General features: G+C 27.8%; 1 pseudogene across 1 annotated transcript in view; it reads right to left on the reverse strand.

Annotated features, from left to right (window-relative positions):
- LOC147817086 (puratrophin-1-like) overlaps window positions 1–7105 on the reverse strand; it is a 39906-nt pseudogene extending 32801 nt beyond the window's left edge. Inside the window, exons 1-3 of the transcript XR_015430233.1 lie at window positions 7003–7105; window positions 3548–3720; window positions 831–920 (exon numbers count right to left, since the gene is read on the reverse strand). The product of XR_015430233.1 is annotated as a puratrophin-1-like (transcript). The remainder of the gene's footprint in view (window positions 1–830; window positions 921–3547; window positions 3721–7002) is intronic.
- Window positions 7106–9190: the final 2085 nt, after the last annotated feature.

Raw genomic sequence — 9190 nt, forward strand, 5'->3', positions numbered from 1 at the left:
AAAAACAGCCGAACATACTTAAATGCTTTAGTAAAAGAAATAGCTTAGTATTGCTGGTTAAATATCCCGTAGGTTACACGTTGAGTAGTCACCATTTTTTAAAAAACAAAAATAAGAAAAATTTAAAAAAAAAAAAGGATTTTGTTAAGAAAATATCCCAATTCACGGCATTTTCTCTGTTAGTTTAGATGATTTTTAAATTCTCTGTTCTCCCTGTGAAGAGGCAGCCCTGTTTTATGATGCATTCATTCATTCTCAATGAATGAATGCATCATAAAACAGGGCTGCCGGGATATTTAACCAGCTTAGTATAGCTGGTTAAATATCCCGTAGGTTACACGTTGAGTAGTCACCATTTTTTAAAAAACAAAAATAAGAAAAATTTAAAAAAAAAAGGATTTTGTAAAGAAAATATCCCAATTCACGGCATTTCCTCTGTTACTTTAGATGATTTTTAAATTCTCTGTTCTCCCTGTGAAGAGGCAGCCCTGTTTTATGATGCATTCATTCATTCTCAATAATGAACAAAAAAAAAACACTGCAGATTGTGCAGAAGTTTTTTCTCACTATTTTAGCAATTGTTCAATGCTTGAACTTAGCTCACCCTTCACTAATAAGAATTGTATTTTGAGCAATTTAAAACAGATAACTAAGCTCCTTTAACAGTAATATGATTTTCCTTCACTAATTGTCTACAAAAAATTAGGAACACCATTTACGGATGCAGACTTAATGACACCTCACAAAAATTCCCTTTTTTGAATAAGTTTGCATAAATGACATTTGCAAATAAGCTTCCTAAAATAAGAAAAGAAAGTAAAATAACATACTCTAAAAAATGTATTTCCATACTCTGACATCAATGCATCTGACTTAGGTTTATTCTTGTTGTATAAGGCATATAAATAAAATTCATTTTGCTGAAAAACAAAGGAAGCATATTCTTTTAGAACAGAAAATTATTCAGTAAGAATAGATTTAAATGGCAGTACAATATTAAGAATTACAATTAAAACTTATCTTCATAAGAATCAAGTCACAAAACATTTTGTGACTTTTATTCGGAATTCAACAATTTTAAGGATCCTTCTTTAAGATACTATTCCCTCAACATATTCGAAATTGTCAATTAATTAGTTTTTAAAAAGACACGACATTTAACAGTACATCAAAAAGATAGTTTTGTTTATTTTTTGTCAACTCATGCAACTGCACATGAAATTGTAACACAATTTTGTTAATCTGACAAATTTTTTCAATAATTACAGAGAAGTTTAGAGTGATAAATAGCAGACGTAGTTATCCATATTAATGAAAATAAATACAATTTTGAATTATTTATAAATACCCATAGCTGCCAACTTGCTAAAAACAAAAATCGAAACATAAAGCATGATAAGCCTGTCGAGAAACTCCGAGGTACTATTAGACTCTAAATTTAACCGCAACCCTGACACAACCACAGTTATGTAAGTAAACAGAAGTTGAATGATCGCCTTCGAACTAAGAAGTTGAAATGTTCTGTTCCTTTTTAAAAATATTAAATGTTCTCTTACTTCTTACTTACAAAAAACAAACTTTACTTCTTTAAAATACTTACTTCCAACAAGAATCTCCATATATTATTATTAAATTGCGTGAATATGAATCGAGACATTGGGTTTTCAAATTGTGTAAATATAAATAGCGATATTGGGTTTTAAAAACACAATTTTGATTTTTAAATTGCATTAAAATTAATCACAATGCATAACTTTCGGATCATGTGAATAAAAATTGAAATGCATATTTTTTATATCACGTATAAATATGAATATTTGTTATAACAAATACAAAAATACAAATCACAATATTAGATTTTAAAAACAAGTGAGTAGGAATTGTGAAATTGGATTTTAGATTCATGTGAAAATGAGTCGCGATATTGGGTTTTTAAAATGTGGAAATATTGGACTTTTAAACAAGTGAATAGGAATCAGACGAGTAAATCGAATGAAAATTGATGTTTGATGTTAAAATCGTGTGAATGCGAATCACAACATTAGTTGATACCGGCACAATCCCAAATATTCAAAATGGCAAAAATCCGTCAAACCAAAAGAATAAGATTGGCCGAAGATTCACGTTATTATTAATAATAATAATAAACAGTTTTGAAACCCTGTGTACTCCTAATTTCATTTTATTTCTATGAATAACCCGAAACTATTATTTTTATTGATGTTAAGCTGCAGAGTATAGAAAATAGACCTTATTATAGCACAATAAAATAACATGTAACTAGGAAATTTATTCTAATATCTCTACTAAATATTAATCCTTGAATTGATTGATTTAACTCATTTTAACAAACATTTATATTTCTCATAAATTAGTCAAATTAGTCAAAATCAATGAACTAATTATACATTAATTAACATTACTTTATTAATATTGGAAATATTCATGTACACATAAGCAAGAGTGCAAAAAATTCCAAGAGCGTAAAATTCCCTATGAACAATATTTCTTTTTTAAAATCAAAATTTCCCCAAAAGTTTCAAAAAAAATTTCAGTACTATAACTTTTTCATATTTTTCGATAATAAGTTTATACAAGAAAAAAAATTCATTTGATTTTACACAATTCTTGAATAAACAAGCACATGTGTTGTAAAATAATAAAAATATATTGAAATAGTAATAATTTATTAAATAATATTTAGATCCCACTTATTAACTTAAGAAATTCAAACTAAGAAATACACAAATTGACTTATGTGTTTTGAACAAGAAAAAGTTTTGCAAAGCAACACATTTTTTAACAAAAATTTTTTAGGAATTTTTTATTTTCCCACTGTTATACAAATATTGAGTACAATATTAAGTACAAATATTAAGTGCAAATTATAAATTACAAGCAAATGCATCTCTAGCGAATCAAGATCAAGAATATTTTAAATTAAGAAACTTACAAATCATTATAATGTGAGATATTTTAAAATTTTTCATAGTCTTAAAATTTCTTATTAATATATTGCTGTGTTAATAAGTGTCAATTAGTAAAATTACATTAGTACTTGGTAATTAAATGATTACATAAACACAATCCTTCAAACTACAATTTAATATTGTAAGTGCATTTCTATATCTTACAAATAGAATTTTTTTTTAATTGTTTTAAATTGAGAAAAAAAAACTTTTTTTTAAAATAGAAGGTTACTTCACATAGAAATATCTGTCAATCTACAATAAAGGTAACTTATGAAAGAAACTATTTTTGTCATTTACATATATTAAAAAACAAATGTGAAATAAATTCTGTTACCTTTATTTTCTTGAAATAAATCATTTCAAGAAAATAAATTTTTTCTTGAAATAAATTTACCTTTCAATTCATTTACACATACAGTGAAACAATTTTTAATGCATTAAATTTGTTTGAAATGTATTGCAATATTTTAGTTAAAATTGTAAAGTATAGTTAATTATAAACTTTAGTTCTTTAAAGTATCTTTAAAAAAAACCTCATATCTAGAAAAATGAAAAATAAACAAAAAGAGACTTACAAAATCTAAAAAGCATTGTCCCACAGTGAAAGGTGAATTTTCGCAGTGTTCTAACTCTGCCAAAAAATACTGATTGTGAAATTCATAGATTTTTTCAATATTTCCAAAAATAACATTTCTTTTTCCTCTGAGTGCCTGGGGATGTCTTCTCTTGTTAGCTCAGGTATATAATTCTAAAAACAACAATAAAACTATTAAACTTAGTCATTCTTCTATATAAAACAGTTGAACCATCAACGGGTCCACTATATCTAAAATATTTGTTCAGTGGTATTGTTGAACAAAAATGTTTGCAATAATACACCAGTTTTTTTTTCTTTAAATTATTAATTAGCTAAATTTGCAGTTTGAATACTGCAAATTTCCCATACAACAAAATATTTAATTAGATCATTAAATAATGTAACATAATATTCTAAATATAGCAAAATGACTGCCTCTTGATAATGAATTATTTAGATGTTTATCTTTTTTCTTATTTCCACCATTTTCGAAGGAAGCTACAATTTAAAATGTGCAACCATTTGCTCTCTCAAGTTACCTATTTTTGGAATTCATCCCAGCAAAACGCTTCTTTATATTCTATTCTTAATTAAAAGTGATCAATAAATACTTTTGAATTTATCACATAGACTAAAAAGTTTGTATCATTAATATTTAACCATTGTTTCAAATGCTTACTCAGGACGAAGCAGAAGTGAAAGGAATTATACTACAGAACCGAGGTTTTGCACCACTAGGTCAGAGTTTAGAAAAAAATCACAAATAATAAAGTACTGCTGCCATAATTTTTGATACCATTTTAGATTCTTACATAATTTGTCATATACATTAAAACCAGACTTTAATAATGTTTTTCCCTCAATTTACTTGAAGAAAAAATATACAACAAAAGCAATTTACAAGAAGAAATAACAAAATTTAAAATGAAGACTGTATCATTTTTTAACTCTTTAGCAAAGGAATCATAACTTTCACTCATTGGTACATTTATCATACAAGTATATTCATCCTCTGATAAATAATGCCTTCTCTGGCATCAAGGCTATCCCAAATAACAATGAAAGCTAAAACTAAACTCAGCGGCGCGACAGCCCATGGAGGGCCAGGGCCTACTATGCCCATCTCAGTTTTCTTAACCTCGGGCTCTGGAGCAGATGTTCTGTTGATGAACTATCATCATCATAGTTGGCCAGACAACCCAATGTGGGCCAATGCCTTCCTCTGAAGATTTCTCCATAATGACTTTTGATTTATTTTTGATCAAAACTTTGTTCAGTTTAAATGCTACACAGGGTGCCATCTAGGGGTTATTAAACATTTTTTCAGCTTAAAATGCACTGCCCCATTCTCACATAGATGATTCGCCCGTCGCAAAGAGGTTAAATAACTGAAAAAAATTTAGTCTGTCTTAGATGAACAACTATTTTCTCGGCATGCTAATCTTTATCAATAACCTTGGGGCTGACAGAATAATAACATTTCATTTAAAAATATTATTTCATTTGAAATTTTATATTATTAATGTGTTATTTCCATTTTAGTCAGAGGAATTCAAAGGAAAATCAATTTTTGTTTTAAATATTTATTCTCTGCAATATAAGAGAAATGTATGTGAGTGGATGTTTCACTAATAATTTTTTTTAAAGCCTAAAATTTTTTTCCAGCATAATTGAATATAGGGTGTAAAAATGTGAACAAGAGGTTTTTTCATTGATTCAAAACAAAGCAAATATTTCAATTAATACAAATATTTATATTTTGGTAGAATAATCCACATAAATAAATGATACAGTCCAGTCAATTAGTAATAACTGAAATTTGACCAGATGTATGAAAAGTCACAGTAAGTTCAGCTCTCCATTAGTTTTTGTTTTGGACTTTTAAATAATAACATTTGTCTTTCTGACAGCAGATTTCCAAAAAAATAAATTAATTAATAAAATAAATAAAACAAAATAAATAAACTTATTTTAAATAGTTTATAACAAAAATAGTAAAAGGAAATTTAATTTTTATTACTCAACCACAAGACAGTACTTAATCAGCAAATCTTAATCAGAGAGTAATTATAGCGGATAGATCATAACAGTAAGCACCTCTGTACATAGCAATCAGTAAATATACATAATGTATTCAGGCCTGGGGCAGAATTTATTTTAGCAATCTGCGACATACCCCTCTAGTGCTAATATCTTTCTACAATATATTTTTAATAACAAACATATATGCTACTAATTTAAAATAACAAAAACGCTGGTTTTACAAAAAAAAAAAAATACTATATATATTTTTTTCTTAATTGAACATGTAATTTTTATTCTAATATTATAGATAATATTTTCACATTTTGTCGAAAGGGGGGAATGCACAGATAATATCCTCGGCATTTTGTAAATAATTATCGCAATAAAAAAAATAACTAAAAATCAGGAAATCCGCAGCGGTACTTGCCGTAAAAAAAGATTGACGGCGAAATCACACGCATCGGAGACCTTGAGTATGTGTTTCCTTTCGAGATTGGGCTGTTGTTATAAATAATATCGTATAAGAAATATCAGATTTAAAAAATATAAAGAATATAACTGCCAAAAATTTGATAGAATTATTGCCTTAAAAATTAAATACTCAAATGCACAATTCGAATTTTCCATATTGTGTGAAATATATCGGGATATTCAAAAATCAATATCAATAACTGTCGAAAATACAATCGAAATAATACATCGCCTTATACAATCGAAATATTAATGCCTTAAAAATTAAATACTTCGAATATACAATCAAAATACACAAGGTTCCGAAAATACAATCAAAATATTGCAGCGATTTACGATACTTTTGGCGTATGTTGAGCGAGTCAAAAAGTGATTATCTAACTGCATAATTCAAATATCAATTCTGCCACAGGGTTATTCAGGAATACTGGGTATACAGGGTTGCCACACACATGATCTGGTTAAAAAAAAATTCACCGTGTTTACCCTTTACATATTATACTCACTATATTAAGAGGAAACAACAATTACTATGCTCTTGGGTCAGCTATAGTGGGATAACTATATTAGATATTAGTTTTAATTGCCGGAACATACTTAAATAATGCTATAGCAAATTAAATAGTTTAGTATAGCTAAAAAATCATGGTTAAATATCCCATAGATTACGCTTTGAGTCGCCACCTTTTTTTAAAGACAAAAGTAAGACACAATGTGCCCTGTATTTTTCCAGTTTGTAAAGAAAAAAGCAAAATTTCCTGCATTTTCCCTCTTATTTTAGGTGATTTTTAAACCCCCTGTATTTTCCAGGTTTTCCCTGTGGAGTGGCAATCCTGGTATAATGCGATAGAAAATATACATAATGTAATCAGAAATAGTTAACCCTTCTGTACATACAACCGGTAAATATAATGTAATCAGAAAAACATAAAATACATAATTCACAACAAACAGTACCTCTATAATGTACTCCAAAGAATTTACATAGTCCCTCTCGGCTTGAATCAATTCTTTCATGACATTCATTAAAATCCTGTAAATAACAGAAAAGTAGTTATGTGGGATTTTACACAAATTATAAGTATCTAATCAGGAGTCTGTTTATAAGAAATTTGGGTTCGTTAACGAACCCTTCACAAAATATTTTAACTTAAAAACAGATCCTTCACAAAATAATTTATCTTTTAATCGGTCCCTTCACAAATTTGTTTATCTTCATTATTGTTTTGTTAAGCAATAAACCCTTCCCAGGAAAAGGGGGAAGAAAGACAGATGTAAACAAACTAAATTTTGTCTTCGGCAGACGCTTCTTCCATTATTCGTCCGAAATGAATATTCTGCTTTCAGCAGTATAGGCTAAACACCAAATATTTGTACGTTGCATTGCTAATTTAGTAGCTGCAATTGCTGCTTATTTTTTAAAATTTTATTTTTTTAATTATAATTTTACAGTGTTGAGCATAATTTTGTATGTCTTTACAATTTGAAAACTCCTTGAAAAAGTTTTTTCGCAATAACGGACCCTATTTGCACAAATTCACAAAAGCGGACCCTGGTTGAAAGAATGTGACTTAACATTTATTTTATATTCACAAATTACACGTCATTTTTTTACAATTTTACAAAAATGGACCTTTCACAAAATATCTTGACAGACCTCTGCTAATTTACAGGAAGCAATTTACAGAAGTAACAAGAGCAGGGATGTAGTGTACAGTATCAAAATTTAAAAAAAAATTAATAAAAAAAAAGAAAAGAAAAACTTACATCCTATATAACTTTTAATTCTGGGGAGAATCTTGCACCTCAACTAAACTGATTAACAGGGTGCGTTGCTCAATTTTACAAGAAAAAATAAGCATCTTTTAAGCACTCAAAAAATTTTTGGACTTACTCAAAAAATCAGGATATAGACACTAATAAATATTTTTTCTTCCTATTATTAAAAGTTCTTCACATATGCATAAACAAAGTGCAAAACAATTTTCAAAGACATGATCAAGCAAGCAGGGTGCGTAGTCAAATCTTTCAATCAAAAATAAGCACCTTTTAAATTCACACTCAATCAATGAATAAGGGGTAAAAATACATTTCCCCTTTTTTGATATTATTGAAAAACAAAAAAATTTTATAAAGAGTTTTAGCATTAAAAAAACCCAAAAAGAAACAGACGTAAATCGAAACAATCATTACTTTTCCAAATCACTGGTCCAATCCAAATGAATTTAAATTGACCCTGAACTCAGAACAAACCCCTAGAACTATACCCTTATCCCCTACGTCAAAAAAGTGGTAGAAGTAAAATAAAATAAACAAGAATAAAATTAAAATAAATTAAAAAGAAAAACTTTTCATAAGGATCTAATATTCTCAATCCGAATTCTCTATCCGCGTGACTGATTCCATAGCAAACACCCCTTTTTTTGTGAAATGCATGGGGTCCACCAGATATCACTGATGAAAAAATAATAATAATTCGAGAAAAAAAGCACTTCTTAAAAACGCCAGCTGAAAACTGCACCTTTAAGGGCTTTTAAAAATGAAATCCCACCCAAAAGCACCTTTAAGTACTTTTTAAAAACGCTAGTTTCTGAGAATTAACACTTTCCTTGATTATATTAGCCACCAAATAAAAAAACAATTAATACACAATTTAAAATATATTCAATATTGAGTGGTACATTCTATTTTTCAAATTAATAATTACTTTGCTTAATTATGCAAAAAAAATTATTCAAAATTATAACTATTATTAAAAAAGGTTATCAATTGTATTTTTTTAGATTTATATAAAAATTATTTAAAGCATATTCAAGATTAATATTATTGATCATACTGAATTTATATAGATGTGTAAAAAATTTATTAAGAAAACTTTAATAAAATCATATTATAAATGTAAATTAGTGCATGGCCCCAATACATTTTAGTTAAAATTTTCTACTTGGTTCAGTATTTCTTCAATGTAAGGATTAAATGATTTGTTGTACATGAGAGTGCAAGAATTCTGGCCTCTGAATCCAGCTCAGAATATGCTCAAGTATTTTATCAAAATCGATTGGCATTTTCCGGCGGGCTACGCCGAAATCGATTGTGATTAAATGAATTATGAAAACGTTGATTGTTTTGTACTTTTTAAAAACAT

This window comes from Parasteatoda tepidariorum, chromosome 1 (assembly GCF_982258835.1).
Source record: "Parasteatoda tepidariorum strain Cologne lab strain chromosome 1, Ptep-v5.0, whole genome shotgun sequence".
NCBI lineage: Eukaryota > Metazoa > Arthropoda > Arachnida > Araneae > Theridiidae > Parasteatoda > Parasteatoda tepidariorum.